This window comes from Musa acuminata, chromosome BXJ2-4 (genome assembly GCF_036884655.1).
Source record: "Musa acuminata AAA Group cultivar baxijiao chromosome BXJ2-4, Cavendish_Baxijiao_AAA, whole genome shotgun sequence".
Lineage (NCBI taxonomy): Eukaryota > Viridiplantae > Streptophyta > Magnoliopsida > Zingiberales > Musaceae > Musa > Musa acuminata.
This window is the reverse complement of record NC_088341.1, coordinates 23,694,304-23,714,849: the sequence shown is the minus strand read 5'-3', so window position 1 is coordinate 23,714,849 and position 20,546 is coordinate 23,694,304.

The following is a 20,546-nucleotide window of genomic DNA, read 5'->3' as shown; positions in this document are numbered from 1 at the left end:
TGGAAAATTATTTAAGTCATTTGCCTATTGTATTGCAGTTACTTTCGGATCCCAACTCTTTGGAAGGGATCTTAGAATCGTGCTTATAAGTTCAAGATTAGAAAAATATTTGTCAAGAGCTTTTAAACCGTTGACGATATTCGTAAAACGAGTGTACATGTTAATAATGGTTTAGCTTGGCTTTATTCGAAACAATTCAAAATCATGTATCAAAATATTTATTTTAGACTCTTTAACTTTATTTGTACTTTCATGAGTTATTTCTAGTGTATGCCAAATCTTATGTGCAGTTTCACATAAAGAAATATGATTAAACTCATTTTTGTTCAAAGCAGAGCGTTTATAGCTCTAGCATTCAAAGAAAAGTTTTCTTCTAAAAATCATTCCATTCATTCATTGGATTAGAAGACTTTTAAAAATTATTTTCAATGATATTCCATAAATTGAAATATAAAGAAAGCAAGAAAACTCTCATTCGAGTTTTTCAATACGTGTAGTCCATCCCATTGAATAGAGGAGGACGAGTGATAGAAAGACTCTCTTGAAAGCCGAAAGAAGCCATCTCTCTTGGGTGTTAATCTAACGGAGAGAAACGTGGCCTTGATACAAACTGTTAGGACCAAGTCGGTACTAAGGAGGGAGGAGGGGGGAGGGGTGGTGGGTGGTGGGTGGGAGGTGAATTAGTGCTTACGATAAAATCACGTTGGTTTGAAAAATTACATTCGATAAAAACCGATATTGGAAAAGAGTACTTGACTTTGAGTAAGTGAACTAAGAAATTAACACAAAAAGTTATAGCAATGATAATGAAAAGCAAAATAGAAATTGCACACCGAGTTTATAGTAGTTCGGTCGTCGTGACCTACAAATACTCCTGATTCCTCTTCACTCGAGAACACCAGCTTCCACTATTGATCTTCTTTCAACGAGGGAAGATCTGCTAGTCATATGTGCCCTACAAGCCAATCATGTGAGTGATGACACGTGTGACTTGACACATAATATTTTTTCTTATTATATTTTGGCATTATATAACTTTATATTGATTGTTGCATATACATATGTATATATTATGATGTCCTTGGATTTATGCAATGGGAATCAGATTGTGATGCGATCATGATAATGAGACCGATTCACCTTTAAACACAGACCCTAAAGAATCCTGATCATAGGTTACTCGAGAGGGATATCGAGATAACCAAACAGACTAGTGTGCTATATACCTGTCCATATGCTGGATGCAACTGGTCTCATAGTTACTTGTGTGGGGACATTAGGGATACTGTTAGGATCGAGTCGACACTAAGAGTGGGGAGGGTTGGGTGAATTAGTGCAGCGGTAAAAACCTCAATTTTAAAATTTCGTTTCGATTAAATCTAATATCCGACAAAGCCTATATAGGTAATACGTTTAACTTGAAAGCATAAGGAAGCATAGTGAAAGTAAAGTAGTTTGCAGTAAAGGTAAATTGCACAAAAGAAATGCAAACCAGATTTTTATAGTGGTTCGGTCATCGTGACCTACATCCACTCCATTGATTCCCTTTCTGTCGAGGCCATCAGCATCCACTAACGATCTTCTTTCAATAGGCGAAGATCAACTACCATTTTACACCTCTCTTCTCCTTTTCACAAGTTTAGTAGACAACCTTTTATAACCCTCTTTTATAAGGTATCCCTCACACACCTCCCTTAGAACTCTCTCTAAGCTTTAGGAGGAGGGAATTCAATTTTCTAATATGGTTTACAACTTTAGAATCATAGAGTTTTGCTCACTTTCTTGCTATTACATGTAGGAATAGCTAGAGTATTTATAGACCCCAATTGGATTAAAAAATAGAACAAAAAAAGGTTTCATCCCAGGTTTCCCGGGTCCTGGCAGTACCACCGCTCAGTCTGATAGTACCACCACCTAGAAGACTGTGTCTAGGCGGTACTACTACCCAGACTGACGGTACTACCACCTGATAGTCTCTCGAAGACTGTGTCTAGGCAGTACCACCGCCTGACATAGTCTCGGAGATTGTGCCACAACAGTTCCAACTATTAGGACACTGTTTGGGCCTTTTTACTTGGCCCAACATGGTCCAAACTTTAGCCCAATTGGCCCCTAATTGAGTTGGCCCAATTCCAACCCAATTACGCCTAAAACCTACTTCGATCTAGATAATTATTATAAATATAATAAAATGTTGTCTAGCATGTCATTGGTTTATCGACGCCTCATCTGATTCTTCAACACATCGTCCTCTCTTACGACCTATTGCCCAATCGACCAATTGACGTCCACAACTCCGATTTCCTTGATGCAATTTTCACTCTTCTTGGCCCAATGCTCGATCCCATGGCCCGAGGCCATCAGTCGATATATCGACCAATCCTTCGGCTCGACGTCCAATCTTCTGACAAGTTCTACTCTGGCCCAACATAATTCTTCCTACTTTAATTATCTTTCCTGATCGAAGCTAGTCTTGCGTCACTCAAAATGCATATTAGATCATAAACACTATCAATTGGTTTCATCATCAAAATCCAAGATTCAACAATCTCCCCCTTTTTGATGATAACAACTAATTAATGACAGAGTTAACCTTAACTCCTCCTATCATTATGCCATATTGATAGAGACCTTGAATTCAAATTAAATTCAAGTCAAGGCAAATTTAATCATGGATCCAAGCAACATGTCATCATAAAATCATCCATAATCAAAATTTTAATACATCATTCCATGCATGATTGTCATCATAACTTCTCCCCCTTTGTCATCAACAAAAAAAAGAGATGTGCATCTAGCCAGTTTTTGAGATATGCAAGTTTTACAACATATAAGCCAGCAAATTTTTTCATCACTTTACAACATGCATAATCACCAAATCATCATTAATTTAAATGATGCGCAAGATTACAAATTTTGTAAGTTTGCATTTTTACTTCTTAAGATAGGCAAGCTAGCAATTTTTGGTGATGTTCAAGATAGCAAGTTCTTTCTTCTCTTTTGAGAAGTGCAATTTTTTTGCTTCCTTTGCAAAGCGCAAGCTAGCAAAATTTTACATCATTTTACAACATGCAAGCTAGAAATTTGGCAAGTGTTACTTCTCTTTAAAGTATGAAGGCTAGCAAGTTTTTAAAAAAGAATGCAAGATAACAAGTTGGCAAGATAGCAATGCATCATTTTTAGAATATGCAAGCTAGTAAATTTTACTCCTCCTTTGTCATTATCCAAAAGAAGGGAAAAATATAATTTTGTAATTCTTTTTCCCTTTACAATAATTTTCAAAACTTGACAAAGATAAATAACAAATTTACATCAATATTCCAATTATTTTTTCAATTATAAAAAATGAAAGATCAAGTCATGATTTTTGACATCTCTTCTTTTGTATATAGAGGGAATGATAAGAAAACGATCTTGTGTCAAAAAGAAGATTCAAGTCTAAAAATCGAGAAATCAAGATCATGATCCGAAAAATGTATGAGAATAATTTATGCATTTAGGAGATCTAACATGTCTAAGTTTATCATTCAAGCTTGCAAATTTGGTTCTCTTGAGATGCTAGCTATTTTCTTTCCCCTTTTTGTCATTGTAAACAAGAAAGAAGAAGGGAAGAACATAATGGTGTAAATGTTCAAGTCATCACAAAAAAAAAAAATAATTTGGTGATGAGATATACAATTTATGAATACAAAGGAATATAATTAATAAATTATGACATGAAAGATATTAATATCGAATCATGAATGCCACAAGACATGATTTATTTTAATAAATCTCTTCGTTTATAAATAGCAAAAAGAAACATAGGAGATCAAATTATATAATATCTTGATTCATGCATAAGAAATCTCAAGTTATAAATCTCAAAAAATCAAGATAAATCTCATTCAAATTCAAATCGTCAAATCAAAATCATTTTCAAGAGATTCATAAAAAAGACATAGATTGATTTATTAATCTCTCCCCTTTTTTTTTTATCAATGATTCAATTATATTACGAGATATACAAATCATAATTACAAAGGAGTTATATAAAAATCATGACATGAAGGATATTAATATGAAAGATCAATTCGTGAATGATTCATCTTAACAAATCTCCTTTTTAGTAAATAATGAATAGAATCATAAGAGATCAAATAAGATATCTTGATTCAAATAAATATCAAATTATTAATGTCAAGAATCAAGATTCATTTGGATAAATCTTCTCTTAGATAAGTAAATCATACGTGAATCAAGAAAAAATGTTTCATATAAAATGCATCTCATTTCACAAACATCGATAAATGATTCGATTGGATATATTATCTGATCATTAAAACGAATCATACGAAAAAGAATCCAAAATCATCATAAAATCACTTTTCGGAAAATTCAATTAGGTAGATTCCTATAAGATTAAAGATATCTCAAGTTCTTTTAGTTCCAAATTTTGTGATTGATTTCATATTCAAGTATTTTATACAAAGTTCATGCTTCATTATGTATAATCGAAAAGCAATACGGAAATCATAAAAATCATCAAGCTCAATAAACTATAAATTACCCAAAAATCATCATTACTTCAAATTACCATGCATAATTATAAAATCGTCAAGCATGATACCAAGACTTTTTAACATTTCCATTACATCATTACATCATTATGCATCATTAAATCATTAAGCATGATTTCATTAAACATGAAACATTTTTAATCAAAATTATTTTGTTTGTTATAGTAATGTAATTTTCTTTTTAAGTGAATCTAACTTTTCATGCTAGTGCTAGGAGTTAACATGCAATTCTCATGATCAATTTTTTGAACTTTTCAAAAACAGAAAAGCATAATCCCCTTTTATTTAATTTTTATTAACTAATTTAAACATAACTCATGAAAAGCATCAAGTAATTTCAAAATAAACTAAGGGGGTTTCAGGTGAGTCATTTACCTCATCGTCGAGAGTCGTTAAGGCGTAGTTTGCCACCTTGCCTTTGTTGGTTTGTTATTCATCTTCAGATAAGCTCGATTCGTCCTTTGGCAAATTCTTCTTTAGTTTTATATAGTCATCTTTGGAGTGACCTGGCTTCTTACGTTCATAGTAGGTAGTTGTGTTCTTTTTAAGTTTATTTTTATTCTTTGATTCTTGTTTTAAGAATTTTTTAAGCTTTATTATATGAAGTTCAAGTTCATCATCACTTGAGTGGTCTTCTTTTGTTTTAAGTGTAAAATCTTTCCAGTTCTTTGGAAGGTTATTCTCAAGTTCATCATGTACCACATAAGTCATTTCGTAGGTCATCAAAGACCCGATAAGTTCTTCGAGAGGGAAAGTATTCAAATCCTTAGCCTCTTGAATGACTGTTATTTTAGGATCCCAATTTTTAGAAAGAGATCGTAAAACCTTAGTAACAAGTTCAAGATTCGAAAAACATTTGTCAAGAGCTTTTAAGCCATTGATGATATCTATAAAACGGGTGTACATGTCAACAATGGTTTCGCTTGGCTTTATTCGAAATAGTTTAAAATCATGCATTAAAAGATTGACTTTAGACTCTTTAACACTATTCGTGCCTTCGTGAGTGATTTCGAGTGTGTGCCAAATATTAAAAGCTGTTTCACAAATAGACACTCGATTGAACTCATTTTTATCTAAAGCACAAAATAAGGCATTCATAGCCTTAGCAAGAAAGTCTTCTTCTCCAACTCATTCCAATCATTCATTGGAAGAGAAGATTTTTGAAAGTCGTTTTCCACAATGTTCCATAGATTTAAATCAATAGAAAGCAAGAAAACTCTCATTCAAGTTTTTCAATATATGTAGTCCATCCCATTGAACATAGGAGGACGAATAATAGAAAATCTAGTTTGAAAGTCGAAAAGAGCAATTTATCTTAGGATTTAAACTAAACGAGAAAGAACGTAGCTCTGATACAAATATATGTAATTTTTAATATATGTAGTTTTCTATTTTATGGATTTTTCGTACCGATCTTTGCACGACGACGAACACATCTTTGAAAAATTAGGGATTTTATTTTTAATGTTCTTCCGTAATGCATGTGATGTCGCCTCTAAGATTTTCCAACAAGATCAACTACCCTTACAACTATTTTTCTCATTTTCACAGGCTTAGAAGAGAACCTTTACACCTCTCTTTCTTTTAGACCTCACTCATCCCTTAGAAACCTTTTAACTCTAGGAGGAAGAGACTCACTAAACTTAGAAAGATTATAATACTTTTTAACTTAGAATTCTTTTCCCTTTCTACTCAATTATTGTATCTCCATATAAGAATAACTGGGGTATTTATAAACCCCAAATGACTTAAAAATTAGAGCAAAAAATATCTCATCCCGGGTTTTCTAGGTCCTAACAGTATCACTGTTTGTACTGGACAATACTACCACATGCGACATTGACACTAGATAGTACCACTACCTAAACTGGTGGTACTACCGCCAGTACTCTCTGACACTGGGTGATACCATCACCTAACACAGTTTAGGAGGCTATGTCTGGGTGGTACTACCGCCCAATCTTGCAATACCACTACCTGACATAGTCTGGGAGACTATGTCTGGGCAATACGACCGGTAGACCTTACTATAGGACACTGAATGGGCCAAATAGTAAGACCATTTCAGCCCTGATTCAGGCCCAATTGGCCCCTAATTGAGTTGAAATTGTTTCATCACAAAACCTATTCAATTAGTCCTAAACTAACTTGATCTAGACACATAATTACAAGCATGAATCCTACATTGTTTGGCATCTCATTGGTTCATCTAGCACTTGTCCGATCCTTCGGCGCATCGTGCTCTCCTTCAACATATTACCCAACTGGCTTGTTGACTCTCGTAACTTCCGATCTCCTTGGCGCAATGTCTGATCCTTCAGCCTAATCCCCGAACTCATGGCACGAAGCATTCTGTCGATATGTTGACCGATCCTGCAGCCCGATGTCCAATCTTCTGACTTGTTCCACACTGGCCCAACATCCGTTTTCTCCTGCTTTAATTGATTTGCCTTTTCTGATTGAAGTTAGTCCTGCATCACTCAAAACGTAAATTAGATCGTAAACTCATCAATTGATTTCATCATCAAAATATGAGATTCAATATTATTTATTTTAATCAGTTGCATCATGGTTACTTCTTGGGGATCATTATACAGTCCATCCCTAATCCTAGAAAGAAAGTTGGAGTGTAGCTTGTTGAATCTCGGATTTTGATGATGAAATCAATTGATGGGTTAATTGATCTAATCCATATTATTGAGTTAAGTGTGCAGGATTAATTACGATAGCTTGAAGACATAAAGCAAGTCTACTAGAGTCAAGTTTGATGGGTGTTCGAGAGTCCGTCGAAAGTCTGAAGATTCGTCAGAAGTGCTACCGGAACTAACCGAGAAGAAATCGGGGACTTGCCAAAGTTTTCGAAAGTCCACCGGAGAGATCGTCGGAGGTTTGTAGAGATCACTGAGAAGGTTCGGCTACATGCCAAAGACTCGCTAAACTCGCCACAAGACCGAGAGCCTGCTGGGAGTCCGTCGAAAGAAATCCGATGGTGTATCGGAAGTCCGCCAGAAGTTCGCCGAAAAGCTCGCCGAAAGGAAACTCGACGTTACCGATTAAAAACTTACTTAGGACTATGTCTTAATTTTATAGTTTGCATATAATTAGGGTTAGGATTAAAGGTTAATCTTATAACTCGGTTAGAGGCTAATTGGGCCCAAGTTCGGAGTAGTTAGGGCCAAGTTTGGAGCCCAACCAGTGAGCTGAAATAGTCTAGGCGGTGGCACCGCCCAGAACCTGAGAGTTCTGGCGGTGACACTGCCAGCAAACTGCTGGACTGGGCGGTGGCACCGCCAGTACATTGTCAATGTCAGACACTGACAAGCGGTGGCACCGCCAGCACCGAGAAACCCAAAAGTAATTCAAATTTGGAGCCCAAATTTGAATTCTCTTGGGGTCTATAAATACCACTCAATTCTCAGCAGAGAGCACAACCTTTGAGAAGTTAGAGATTGAGATAAAGCCTTAGCAAAGTCTTTAGCAAGTCTTATTTTCAATAGCTTAAGTGTTCACCTCCCTCTTTCTCTTTGAAAATCTGTAAGAGTGTGAACCACTTGTAAATGATTGTAAGAGGGGTATTTGTCCTTCCCATTCAAAGTGATTTTCTAGTGGAAGTTGGGTGTCTCATCGAAGAAGGTTTCGCAAGTGGATGTAGGTCATTTGACCGAACCACTTTAAATTGGTGTGTTCCTTGAATGTGTGAGTGTTTACCTTTCTGAAACCGTTATTTACATAGCAACAAGCTTTTGGTTTTCATCTCCTTACTTTACTCGAGCTACTTTTACCAAGTCGTTCTTTGTCGAATCGAAATCTCTACGCATTTACGAAATTATTTTCAAACTTACAAGTTTTAATCCGCTGCACTAATTCACCCCCCCCCCCCCCCCTCTTAATGCCGCTCCGATCGTAACAATTGGTATCAGAGTGAGGCTCACTCTCATATTTGGTTTAATACCCAAGAGAGATGGCTTACTCCGGCATGCAAGAGGGTCACTCTATTACACGTCTGCCTATGTTTAATGGGTCAGATTACACATATTGGAAGACTCGTATGAGGATCTTCCTTATTTCCATGGATTTTGAGCTTTGGAATATTGTCGAAAATGGATTTCAAAAATCTTCTCTTCTGATGAGCGAATGGGATAAATCGGAGAAGAAGGTTTTTGTTGTAAAGGCAAAGGCTATGAATGCCTTGTTTTGTGCACTTGACAAAAATGAATTTAATCGCGTTTCGATTTGTAATTCGGCTTTTGATATTTGGAGAACTCTTGAGGTCACTCATAAAGGCATAACTTGTGCATTTTTACGAAATTTTTTGGATGAAACCAAGTGAGTCCATCAAAGACATATACAGCCATTTCACAGATGTCATCAATGGACTCAAAGCTCTTGGTAAAGGTTTTTCTAACTTTGAACTAGTAACTAAAATTTTAAGACCCCTTTCAAAGAATTGGGATCCAAAAGTTACGGCCATTTAAGAGACCAAGGACCTTAAAATATTTCCTCTCGAAGAACTTATTGGGTCTCTAATGACCTACGAAATGACGTGATATACTCATGAAGAGCTCGAGAACCCCCTTCCAAAGAACAGGAAGGATATGGTACTTAAAACACAAGAAGATCACTTGAAAGGAACATCAAGTGATGAGGACAGTGATAATGACATTGCACTTTTAACTTAAAAATTTTAAAAATTTATAAGAAAGAACAAATTTAAAAATGATACCAAAAATAAACTTGAACATAAAAAGGACCAAGTAATATGCTATGAATGCAAGAAGCCGGGGCACTTCAAAAATGAATGCCCCCAAGCCAAGAAGAAGCAACCGAAAAAGAAGAAAGCTTTAAAAGTGACTTGGGATGACTCAAGTGATTCCGAGAATGAAGAAGCTAGCAACAAAGAGGAGGCAAACTTTACGCTAATGGCTTTAGGAGGAGAGGTATGTGATTTGATGAGTGTAGAACTATAAGTAAAAGTTCAATCTATTAAAGAAAGAGCATGCCTTACTAAAAAAGATGCTTGATAATCTTCGAACTCCTCCATGTACTAAGTGTGAACACTTAGAAGCAATAAAAGATGAGAATTTGCTACTTAAAGAGACCTCAAACAAGTTTAAGGTCGGTAGCAAAGGCTTAGACATGATCCATGCAAACAAGGGTCACGTCGTAAATAGAAGTGGAATTAGTTTTATGAGAGAATCTCACCAAAATCCTACCACCTTCATTAAAGGACCCATATTACATGTTTCACCTCATTTGAAATGTAACTTTTGTTGTAAATCTGGACATATTGCTTACAAATGTCTATCTAGGAAAATTAGTCCACATAAGTTGATATGGGTTCCTAAAGAAACTATAAATAATTCAATGATAAATGACAAAATTAGTAGATCAATTTTTAAGGCACTCAAAATCAAATGGGTACCTAGAAACCATCCTCTTTTGTAGACAAACTCACAAGCTAGGAGCAAGAGATGATGTCTTGATAATGGATGCTCAAGGCACATGACCAGAGATCCATCTCATTTCTCTATGCTCACTAGCAAAGAATAAGAGTATGTCACCTTCGGAAACAACAACAAAAGTAAAATCATTGGCAAGGGAACCATAGGTAACAAATTAAGTTTTTCAATTGATGATGTGTTGCTAGTTGATGGATTGAAACATAATATCTTAATCATTAGTCAATTATGCGATAAAGATTACATCGTTAGATTTGAATCTAATGTGTGAATTATTGAAAAACCAAACAATAACATATCAATGATTGCCTTAAAACAAAATAATGTCTATACCATCAACCTTGATGAACTTAATAATGAAATGTGCTTTTCCGTTTTAAATGATGATGCTTGACTTTGGCATAGGAGATTAGGTCATGCAAGTATGAAACTAATATCTAAGATTTCATCTAAAGAGTTAGTACGAGGGATTCCCAATATAAAGTTTGTTAAGAACAAAGTGTGTGATGCTTGTCAACTAGGAAAACAAATAAAAACTAGTTTCAAACCAAAAAATCAAATTAGCACCACTAGACCATTGCAATTGATCCATTTAGACTTATTTGGATCAATTGACACAACGAGTCTAGGAGGAAGCAAATATGCCTTCGTAATTATAGATGACTATAGTAGATACACTTGGACCTATTTCTTGGCTTACAAAAGTGATTATTTCAAATATTTTTCTAAATTTTGTAAACTTACTCAAAATGAAAAAGGCTTCATGATTTCATCAATTCGGAGTGAACACGGTGGCGAATTTCAAAACCGTGACTTCCAAAGTTTTTGTGAATCCAATGGATATAATCACAAATTCTCCACTTCGAGAAATCCTCAACAAAATGGGATAGCTGAAAGAAAAAATAAAAATTTATAAGAAATGACAAGAACCATGTTAAATGAATATAGTCTACCTAAGTATTTTTGGGCCGAAGCCGTTAATTCAGATTCGGGTTCTAATAAGACAATCTCTATTAAAAACTCCATATGAATTATGGAATAACAAAAAACCAAATGTTTCTTATTTTAATGTTTTCAGTTGCAAATGTTTTATTTTGAATGAAAATGATGCCTTAGGAAAATTTGATGCTAAATCCGATGAAGGCATCTTTCTTGGTTACTTTTCCGTTTCTAAAGATTTTCGTATTTTTAACAAAAGAACCTTAGTTATAGAAGAGTATATTCATGTAGTTTTTAATGAAATTTCTGAGTTAAAGAAAAATAATTTTGATGATGATCTTGGTTTTGATAATTTGAATTTAAATGAACCCCCTCCTCAAAATAGCAACTTGGATGCATCTTTTTTCGAAATTTTCTTACCCAAGAAATGGAAGTATGTAGATGCTCATCTAAAGGAGCTAATTATAGGAGGTACATCAAAAGGGATTCAAACTCATTCTTCCTTCAAGAATTTTTGTGCTAACGCCACATTTCTTTCTCAAATTGAACCTAAATGCATTGACGAAGCCTTGAAAGATGATTCATGGGTTATTGCAATGCAAGAGGAATTGAACCAATTTGAAAGGAATGAGGTATGAAAGCTTGTTCCTAGGCCTAGTGATCATTTAGTCATTGGTACTAAATGGGTCTTTAGAAACAAGCAAGATGAATGCGGTATCGTGGTTAGAAACAAGGCTAGACTAGTGGCCAAAGGTTTCAACCAAGAAGAAGGTATCGACTACGAAGAGACCTTCGCTCCTGTGGTAAGATTAGAAGCTATTAGGATGCTCCTTGCCTATGCTAGCAGTAATAATTTTAAACTATTTCAAATGGATATCGAAAGTGCTTTCTTGAATGGTTTTATTTATGAAGAAGTGTATGTTGAACAACCTCCCGGATTTGAAAATTATCTTCTTCCTAATTATGTATTTAGATTGACTAAGGCTCTCTATGGCTTAAAACAAGCTCATAGAGCTTGGTATGAAAGGCTTAGTTCCTTTCTTATTTTAAATAATTTTATAAAAGGTAAGGTTAATATTATATTGTTTATCAAACATTTTGAAAATAATTTTCTTATTGTTCAAATTTATGTTGATGATATTATTTTGGTTTTTCGGATGAATCACTATGTGAATTATTTTCCAAGTGTATGAGTCATGTATTTGAAATGAGTCTATTGGGTGAATTAACCTTCTTTTTAGGATTGCAAATTAAACAACTTAGTAATGGTATATTTCTTAATCAATCTAAATATACATTAGAATTGTTAAAATGATTTAACATGGATGATTCAAAAGCTATAGACACTCCTAGGAGTACTTTCACTAAGTTAGACATGGATGAAAGTGGTGAAAGCTTTGATCAAAAAATATATAGGGGAATGATTGGTAGTTTACTTTACCTCACCGTAATTAGACCGGATATCATATTTAGTGTAGGACTTTATGCTAGGTTTCAAGCTAATCCTAAATTGTCTCATCTTAAAAGTGTTAAAAGAATCCTTAGATTATCTTAAAGGAACTCCTAATTTAGGATTATGGTATCCAAAATCCGATAATTTTGATTTAATAGCTTATGCAGATGCCGATTTTGGCGGATGTAGCATAAATACAAAAAGCATATCCAGAACATGTAAATTTTTAGGACATGCACTTGTTTCTTAGACTTCTAAGAAATAAAATTCGGTTGCACTATCTACGGTGTAAGCCGAATACATAGCTACAAGTGCATGCTGTGCACAAGTTGTTTGGATGAAAAATACATTGGAATACTATGGAATTTACTTAAAGAACATTCCCATAAAATGTGATAATACAAGTGCTATTTGTCTAACCAAAAATCCAATTCAACACTCTAGAACTAAGCATATTCAAAGCATCAATTAGTGGATATTTTCACAAAAGCTTTAAATGAAGATCAATTTGACTTTATTAGAAGGGAATTAGGCATGTTGAATTATCCTTGTGAATGAGCTTGATTGTATATATTTTTCAAAAAATTTTCATCATCTTTTCGATTTTCATGGATTTGACTTCTTTCTTATTATTGCAAACCTCTATGCTACCTTGACATGCGTTTGACATTATCCTAGTATTTGATATTGGATGTTTCTTTCTGAAATTTTGTCAATATTTTGATGGCTCCTTCATGTTATTTTGGATGATTTGATGTCTTCCTTGAATGATCAATATTAATGCCAAGTTGAAGCTTTGTCAATTTTGTCATCTCCTTTTCATGATTTTTTTCTTATGAGATGATTTTATGAATGGCTTCAATGATCACGAGTTTTATGCTTAAAACCTCATCTCCTTTTTGTTGATGACAAAGGGGGAGAAGAATATGCAAAAGATTGATGACTTGTGCAAAATATGAATTGCAAAAGCTAATATGTTGTGTAATGCAAATGTCTTATATGCATCGCAAATGTGTTAGCATGACTTATATGAATTGCAAAAGCTTGTGTAATGCAAATGTCTTATATGCATCACAAATGTGATAGCATGACTTATATGAATTGCAAAAGCTAATATGTTGTGTAATGCAAATGTCTTATATGCATTGCAAAACTTTTTTGAGAATATCGCAATATGAAAGTTTTTAGATTGATTGTCATTTTATCTCATGAGCATATGAAATCATGCCTTACATTTATATCATGAGATTTATGATGAAAGTTCATATCTCTTGTCGAAATGATAATTGTCTTTTATCATTCGACTTGAAAATAATTTTCATAGCTTAAAATTATGAGAAATAAGAAGTTTTGTATTTGCTCATGCTTATAGAAAATAACGATAAGTTCAATGGATAGAACTTATCGGTTTAGGCTTGAATTCAAAGAAATTGAATTCAAGAGTTTTTATCTTCTCATTATATGGCATGTAGATAGGGGGAGTTACGTTTAACTTCGTCATCAATTGATTGTCATCATCAAAAAAAGGGAGATTGTTGAATCTCGGATTTTGATGATGAAATCAATTGATGAGTTAATTGATCTAATCCATATTATTGAGTTAAGTGTGCATGATTAACTATGATAGTTTGAAGACATAAAGCAAGTCTACCGGAGTCAAGTTTGATGGGTGTTCGAGAGTCCGCCGAAAGTCTGAAGATTCGTCAGAAGTGCTGTCGGAACCAACCGAGAAGAAATTGGGGACTTGCCAAAGTTTCGAAAGTCCACTGGAGAGATCGTTGGAGGTTCATGGAGATCACCGAGAAGGTCAGCTACTTGCCAAAGACTCGCTAAACTCGCCACAAGACCAGGAGCCTGTTGGGAGTCCACTGGAAGAAATCCGAGGGTGTATCGGAAGTCCGTCGGAAGTTTACCGAAAAGCTCGCCAGAAGGAAACTCGACGTTGCTAGTTACAAACTTGCTTAGGACTATGTCTTAATTTTATAGTTTACATGTAATTAGGGTTAGAATTAAGGGTTAATCCTATAACCCGGTTAGGGGCCAATTGGGCCCAAGTTTGGACTGGTTTGGGCCATGTTTGGAGCCTAACTAGTGAGCTAAAATAGTCTAGGCGGTGGCACCGCCCAGAACCCAAGAGTTCCGGTGGTGACACCGCCAGCAAACTATTGGACTAGGCAGTGGCATCACCCAGAACCCGAGAGGTCTGGTGGTGGCACCGCCAGTACACTATCAGTGTTAGACATTGACAGGCGGTGGCACCGCCACTGACAAACGGTGGCACCGCCAGCACCGAGAAACCCAAAATTAATTCAAATTTGGAGCCCAAATTTGAATCCTCTTGGGGTCTATAAATATCCCTTAATTCTCAGTAGATAACACAACCTTTGAGAAGTTAGAGATTGAGATAAAGCCTCAGCAAAGTCTTTAGCAAGTCTTGTTTTCAATAGCTTAAGTGTTCACCTTCCTCTTTCTCTTTAAAAATTTGTAAGAGTGGGAACCACTTGTAAAAGGTTGTAAGAGGGGTATTTGTCCTTCCCCTTCAAAGTAATTTGCTAGTAGAAGTTGGGAGCCTCATCGAAGAAGGCTTCGCAAGTGGATGTAGGTCGTTTGATCGAGCCACTTTAAATTGGTGTGTTCCTTGAATGTGTGAGTGTTTACCTTTCTGAAACCATTATTTATATAGCAGCAAGCTTTTGGTTTTCATCTCCTTACTTTACTCAAGCTACTTTTACCAAGTCATTCTTTGTTGAATCGAAATCTCTACGCATTTACGAAATCATTTTCAAACTTACAAGTTTTAATCCGCTACACTAATTCACCCCCCCCTCCCTCTTAGTGCCGCTCCGATCCTAACACAGCTGATTTGCTTGGCCTCTATTTTCTAGTTACATGGCATTCGCCAACTTTACTTTCCTACTCAATGCATTGGCCATGATATTTTTTTTTTCGAGCTTATATTCTTTTGCCATATCAAATTCAATCATGAAATCCCACCACCATGTTTGCTTTAGAGAGATCTTCCTTTGATTTTGGAAGTAACTCAATGCAATGTTATCCATTTTTAGCATAATTCATATTTCGAGAAGATAGTGCTGCCAAACTCAAAGACAATGAACCACTATTGTCATATACTTCTCATGTATTGGATATCGTTGCTTAGTCTTGTTGAGCTTATGACTCTTATAGGCCATCGAGTAATCCTCCTACATAAGAACTCCCTTAATAGTAAAGTTTGAAGTATTTGTATGGATATTGAAATGCTATTTATAGGTGCCTTGCAAGCCAATCACGTGAGTGATGGCACACGTGACATATTATGTAGTCGTTTTACTTATTACTATTATTGATATTTTATCACTTTATATTGCATGTTGCATATATTGTGATATTTATAAATCTATGTAATCAAAATCAGATTGTGATGAGATCATGATAATGAGACTGATTCGCCTTTAAATACATACCCTAAATAATCCTAGTCATAGATTACTTGAGAGAGACATCGAAATAACTAGACAGACTAGTGTATTGTATACCCATCTATATGATAGAGGCGGCTGGTCTCATAGTTGCTTGTGTCGGGATACTAGGGATACAATGCAAGTGCTCACTAGAGAATGAGTTCATTGATCAATCTACTCACAGAATGCTATATGGTTAATGATACATCATTATCAGATAGCGATTTTATGATCCTAGTTATGTATTTGGTCCTTAGACTTGAGACACCAAGGATGCTCGATATGAGTACTTCGCTCTTTGATACTAGATTTATAGGTCAGTAGGTTCTATATCTAGCATAGTCGATCATCGGGAGTGGTAGTCAACCTTACGTGGGAAATTAAGTATCGATAGAGGATCATCCACTTTTAATGTCATGAGAGGTATATCCTATATTTTTTTTTCTTAGGCAAATCCCTAGCTAGAGTCATTCGGATTGAGAAAGAAAGAGTTCGCCGAGAGAATCCGATTAGGCCTGATAGCACCATGCCCAGTATATGGTCTCTAAGATATTAGATAGATGAGAGACTATAGATACATAGTAACTGAGGACAGATAGGTCCAATGGATTGGATTCCCCTATATCATCTAGGGACTACATCGTAGTGGCCTAGTACGTCTGTAATCGATAAGTCGAGTGAATTATTATGGAGATGATAATTCACTGAGCTAGAAGCAGTTATGATAGGTTTGACTCATAACTAACTCAATATTGGGCCTAAAGGGCCATACACATATGATATGTACTGCAATGAGTATGAGTTCACAACGATTATGCAATAATCTGAGGAAAAGAGGATTGTGTAGCAATTTGATCGCGTGGAAAGTAGGATTATGCAATGATTTGAGGAGCATCTTCGTAGCCCTTGTCATATAAATCACTACTAAAGAGGAGGACAATTGACCTCCTTCATTCTTTCTCACAGATTTGTAGGTTTTAAGGGATATATGTGCTAGTCATAGGTGCCCTACAAGCTAATCACATGAGTGATGAGACATATGACATGACCTGCACTTTTTTTGCTTATTATTATTCTGGTATTTTATCACTTTATATTGCTTGATGTATAAGTATATTGTGATATCCATGGATCTGTGCAATAAAAATCAGATCATGATGAGATCACGATAATGTAATCGATTCACCTTTAAACACAGACCCTAAATAGTATTGGTCATAGGTTACTCAAAAGGAACATCGAGATAACTGGATAGATTGGTGTGCTGTATAACCGTCCATATGATAGAGGCGATTGGTCTCATAGTTGCTCATGTGGGGACACAAGGGCTATATTGCAGGTACTCATTGGAGAATAAGTTCACTGATTGATCCGCTCACGGAATGCTGGATGGTTAATGATACCTCATTGTTTGACAATGATTTTGTCATCTCAGTGGTATACCTGATTCTTAGACTTGAGACACTAAGGATATCCTGTATGAGTACTTTACTCTTTGAAGTACCAGATTTAGCACAACTGATCATCGGGAGTGGTAGCCAACCTTATGAGGGTTATTGAGTGTCGATAGAGGATTATCCACTCTCGGTATCATGAGAGAAATATCTCATGTGTTCTTACTTAAACAAATCCGTAGCCAAGGTCATTGAGATTTGGAAGTACCAGATCTAGCACAATTGATCATCTGGAGTGGTAGCCAACCTTATGAGGGTTATTGAGTGTCGATAGAGGATTATCCACTCTCGGTATCATGAGAGAAATATCCCATGTGTTCTTACTTAAACAAATCCGTAGCCAAGGTCATTTAGATTAAGAGAGAAAGAGTTCTTCGAGAGAATCCGATTAGAGCGAGAGTTGAGGAGAAACCGTCTATGCCTGATAGCATCATACTCGGTATACAATCTCTAGGATATTACATAGATAAGAGACTATAGGTACATGGTAATTGAGGATAGATAGGTCCAAAGGATTGGATTCCCCTATATCGTTTGGGGATTGCGGTGTAGTGGCTTAGTACGTCCGCAATCGATGAGTCGAGTGAATTATTATAGAGATAATAATTCACTGAACTAGAAGAAGTTCTGATATGTATGACTCATGGCTAGCTCAATATTAGGCCTAGAGGGTCACATATATATAGTAGGTGTTACGATGAGTAAAGGTTCAGATATAAGATATCCGTCGGAGCCTCTATCTTATTGGATATCCATTAAGCCCCTGAATTATTGCATCCTATATATGAGATCCAATAAGAGCTCATAAGAGATTATTAGGTAGAGATTCACTAATCTAAGAGGCTTGGGTAATTAGATAGAGATCCAATTCCCAATAGGGCAGGATCCATTAGGGTTAAGTTGATAGGGGATCTCTATAAATAGGAGGGAACCAAAGGGCCAAAAGTTAGGTTTTTTTTTGTTGTCACATCTTTCTCTCCTCTCTCTCTCACCTCCTTAACCTGCAGCCCCTCTTTGGGGTGTGTGGATAGTAAGAAGGGGTAGTCCCTTCTTGATTACATGGTGCATATTGCGAGAAGGATTGTGCAACGATTTGAGGAGCGTCTTCGTAGTCCCTACCATATGTATCACTACTAGAGAGGACTATTGACCTCTTTTATCCTCTCCTACAGATCTATAGAAATTCAGGGATATACAATCTCCCTAGGTAATAGAATGTCCTATGTACGCGTAATTTTTTGATTTTGCGGGTTTTTATGCACCAATTTTTTATGACAATAAGAAACATTTTTCTGCAGGAAATATATGTTTTTTGTTTCTGTTTTTTCACTGCACATGTAATATTAACTAAGATTTCCCAACAGTAGTATCAGAGCTAGGTTGCTCATGCAAAAGATTGACTTTTAAACTATATGTGTTGTGTTCAATCGCATAAAATTGTTTTACTCAATTGTTGTGAATTTTGTCATAGTTTTTGATATCTGAACTGCACATCTTCTCCCTGTTAAAAGGTGTTTTAAATCAATGATTTGTTAGTAAATTTGTTGTTACAGAATAGAGGGAAAAGGGTAGCAACTATTGCTGCCCTGCGATTTGGTTGAAGGCTACTTGGAAACTTAGTCGAGAGCAAAACATGCTGCTCTCAGCCTGGCTAAAGGTAGCAAGGCTGAGAGTAGCAAGGGGCTCTTGGCCTGGGGGTTGGCAGCCCTTGCAGCTAGGAAACCTCGCTGTAGGGGGTACCATAGGCCGTTAGGGTTTCCTAGCTGACCAAGAGTCCATGGCGGCCAAGACTCCTAGCCCCATGGGACAAGGTGGCAGCTAGGGTTTCCTAGTCGCCCATGCTCACCCTATAGCTAGGGTTTCCTAGTTGTAGAGGTAACCTTGGGGGCCAGGGAATCCTGGCCGCCCAAGGTAGTCCTACGGCTAGGGTTTCTTGACTGCAAGGGCTACCAACCCTTAGGCCAAGAGCCCCCTTGCTACTCTCGGCCTTGTTGCCTTTGGCCAGGCCGAGAGCAGCATGTTATGCTCTCGGCGAAGTCTACAAGCAGCCTTCAGCCAAACCTCAAGGTGATGTGGACGGATGAACTAGTAGTTTAATTAATTAATTAATTAATTAATTAATTAATTAATTATTATTATTATTATTATTATTATCATTATTATCATCATCTAGTAGTCCTACATGGTGATGTGTATATGTAATGTGTGATTTGGATGGATGATCATAGACTATGTGATGTGTGTGTATATGTGATATGATTATTATTATTGGGGCCTACGAGCATCCAATTTATTTCTCGTTTATTATCGAGTCTGCGTGCTTGTGATTAAGTTGTAATTACATAAGGAGGTGTAGAGGGAGCATGGAAGCGATAGCGGGACACCCGAGACGGACGATCACAATACATGGAGATGCATCGAGATGCCGATGGAACCGACGAGGACGAGATGGATGATTACAGGGCATGAAAATACGCCGCTACACACATAGATATTGATGTGAGAGATTAGGCCTACTAGCTCAGGCCTGATCATATTAGACTGTGGTTCATGATCATTTAGTATGATTGCTCATATGATATATGATTATCGATACACCTACTAGATATATATGTGTATTGTTAGTCATAAGTACTCTATAAGCCAATCGCGTGAGTGATGACACATGTGACATGATACATATTCTTTTTACTTATTATATTTTGATATTTTATCACTATATATATATATATATATATATATATATATATATATATATATATATATATATATATATATATATATATATATATATATATATATATATATATATATATATATATATATATATTTTATCACACATTGTGATGTCCATGGATTTGTGCAATGGGAATCGAATTGTGATGAGATCACGATAATGAGACCGATTCACCTTAAAAGATAGACCTAAAATAATTCTAATCATAGGTAACTTAAGATAACCAGACCAACTGGTGTGCTGTATACCCATCCATATGATGGAGATAACTGGTCTCATAGCTGCTCGTGTGGGGATACTAGGGCTATAGTGCAAGTGCTCACTGAAGAATGAGTTCACTGATTGATTTGCTTATGGAATGCTAGATGGTTGATGATGCCTTATTGTCAGACATCGATTTCGTAGTACCAAATATCTGGTCCTTAGACTTGAGACACAAAGGATGTCATGTATGAGTACTCCACTCTTTGATATTTGACTTATA